Genomic DNA, 2880 nt, shown 5'->3' with positions numbered 1-2880 from the left:
CATCTGTCTATGGATGATAAGTTGTGTTGAAGGCCAACTTTGTACCACCTACAAATAACTCTTTTCAAAACCTAGAAGTGAACTTAACATCCCTGTCTGGCACAATCTTCATTGGGACACCATGCAACCTCACTACATCTCTGATGAAAACCTTTGCTACATCATTAGCTAAATATGTAGACTTCACTGGAAGGAAGTGCACTACCTTAGTCAACATATCCACAACAACCATGATAGAATCATGTTTTCTAGATGTCCTCGACAAAACTATAACGAAATCCATGGAAATGACCTCCCATTTCCACTCTGGAATCATAATCGACTGTAGTAGACCACCTGGGTGTTTAGACTCTGCCTTTACCTATTGACAATCAAAGCATTTAGCCAGAAACTCTACCACTTCTTTCTTCAAATTCGGTTAATAGTAAAACTTCTTCACTGATGTTAGTGTCTTCTAATATCCCGGGTGGCCTAAATATGAATTAGCATGAAATTACCTCAAGATAAGATTCTTGAGCCGACTGTTGTCTGGCGCATATATCATGTTCCTAAATTTGACCAAACCATATGTTTTGAGATGATAGTCCACATCCTGATCACTTGTACCTTGTTGTAACATGTGCATAAGCTCCCTGTACCTATCATCATGCTGACCTTCCTGCAAGTTTCGATCCTGTAAATATGTCCCATAAGAACTCATAGCTGCTATGTGATTTACCTTTATCCGCCTGCTAAGAGCATCTGCAACCCTATTCTCTTTACCTTTAATAAACCTGATCTCAAAGTTAAACTCACTGATCGTGGCCAACCATCTAGCTTGCCTAGTTTTGGGCACAACCCAACTTGGTCGAAAGTTTTTGTCAAAACTCCCCATTTTGGGGAGGGAGTGCGTGGTATCGCGAAGCTATATACTGCGCGGTGTTTTAGGGGCTTCAGAGTGGGTCGAAGCCCCTTCTTTTTGTAGCGGGTTTTTGGGAATTAGTTGACTGTTTTAAAGAGAACCATGGTATTTTTTATATACCCATTGATGTAATTAGTATATAAAGAGAAAATATGTAAGTCGAAGATATAACATAATAACATATCATATGATATGAGCATCAGGAATTATCTTTGCATTTTGTATTTTGTATTTTGAGGGAAAAGGCTTCGCAACTAAGTGCGTGGAGGCCTAAAGTCTACAATTGAGTGCGCAGACACTTGCCACTGGGTGTGCAAGTCGAATAATTGTACATTGTTCCAAATCATTAATATAAGAAGTACAATTTTGATGGGCATATCTTGTGTATAATTGTTATGTATCTTTGCTTTATGTTCAGTATTTTGGTTATATTTTACTTTCGCGCAGTATTGTTTATGGTTATTTATGGCATGGTTAAGTAGATGATTCCAGTCCCACGAAGTAAAGACAAGTATTAAGTAAAAATAGAGTAAGATGCCATATCGCAGTATCCCTCAAGGCTGCATAAACCTGGTTCTGCAACCTCCCATAGTCACTTTGGGTGAGACTGCAATATGCTTGTGGGTCATTGCTGAAAGGGCCAGTGGTTAGGGATTTTTTGATGCGCAATAAAGGATCGAACCTGGTTCAAGCTCAAACAAACAAACAAATTGTTCTATTGTTAGGATCAGGATCTATTTGAGGGATATGTTTTTGCGGCATCCATCGAAGAAGGAAATTCAAGAGTGGGTAGAAAAGAAGGAATGATAATTTGCAGATCATGAGAATAAAAACCCTCGACTGTCATCTAAAATGTGGTTACAGAAGTATATTATTAAATAATAGTATGAAATTTTCTTCAGTTCATTTCATGTGGAGTTGTACGAGTGGATTTCAAGGTTGACTGAGAAAAAAAAGGTTTTAAAGGAGAAGAACTTTAGGAGCGGACCCTAAATTGATACAATAACTCAATGACACTGATAACATAATTTCAAGAGTTGTGGACTTCTGGATTAACAACATCTTGGGAGGATTTATTACTAAGTTCGTGGTAGACTTGACCGTGTCCTATAGCAAAGATGAATGACAAATTTTTAAAGGATCACGAGGGAAGTACTTGAGATCTTTAAAACTCTAGATTAAGATGTTTTTATGTGAAAAGGGAGTTCTACGAATGCAGTCAAAATAATAGATTACTTGTGTTTGGAAGAAGATTTGAAGAAGAGATTGAAACAATGTGAAGTGGGAAAAAGATATAGAATAAATATTAAGAAGAGATATCGTGGCCAAGATCCGAAGACTTTTATGGAGACTGGCTATAGCCCTTTGCTGAGTGAATCTGAAAGTGAAGAAAATCCCCTTGAGAACCCGAAGTAACTTCGCAGTATTCACCCTTTCAGCCTGAAAGTTTGCCGAAGCCAAAATCTAGCAATAATCAGGGAAATTTTGGTTTTCCCCGTTCCCTTACCCCCCTACTCCCCATCCCCCTCCCCCTTCGAGAAGGAACGTGACTGATGATATTAAGTTGCCTGTGTTTAAAGGAAATGGATCAGAGGATTGAGAACAATTATGGTTCTTATGTGAAGCAATATGGACAAATAAATAGGTCCATGATGAAAACATGAAGAAAGTGCATCTTGTCACGACATTCCGAGATAGAGCGTTGATGTGGTACATGAAATATTCAAGCAATCAAACCAAATCATACGCATATAATAAAACAACGTTGGTAAAGGAATTTAAAAGCCGAAATCCAAGTCGCAGTGTATCACAGAGTTAAAGGAGATCAAACAAAGGCCAATGGAGTCCGTTTGGGAATTTAATCAAAGATTCAAGGTATTGTTGGATCAGGTGAGCTTCGACATAGCTCCACAACAACATAAGGAATGGTTCATAGTTGCGTTGCTGCCACACATCAGATTGCCTTTGATGCAATAGAA

This window comes from Pinus tabuliformis, chromosome 3_2, assembly GCF_031772625.1.
Source record: "Pinus tabuliformis cultivar Carrire ecotype Pingquan chromosome 3_2, CPIR1, whole genome shotgun sequence".
Classification (NCBI taxonomy): domain Eukaryota; kingdom Viridiplantae; phylum Streptophyta; class Pinopsida; order Pinales; family Pinaceae; genus Pinus; species Pinus tabuliformis.
This window is presented reverse-complemented; position numbering follows the sequence as displayed.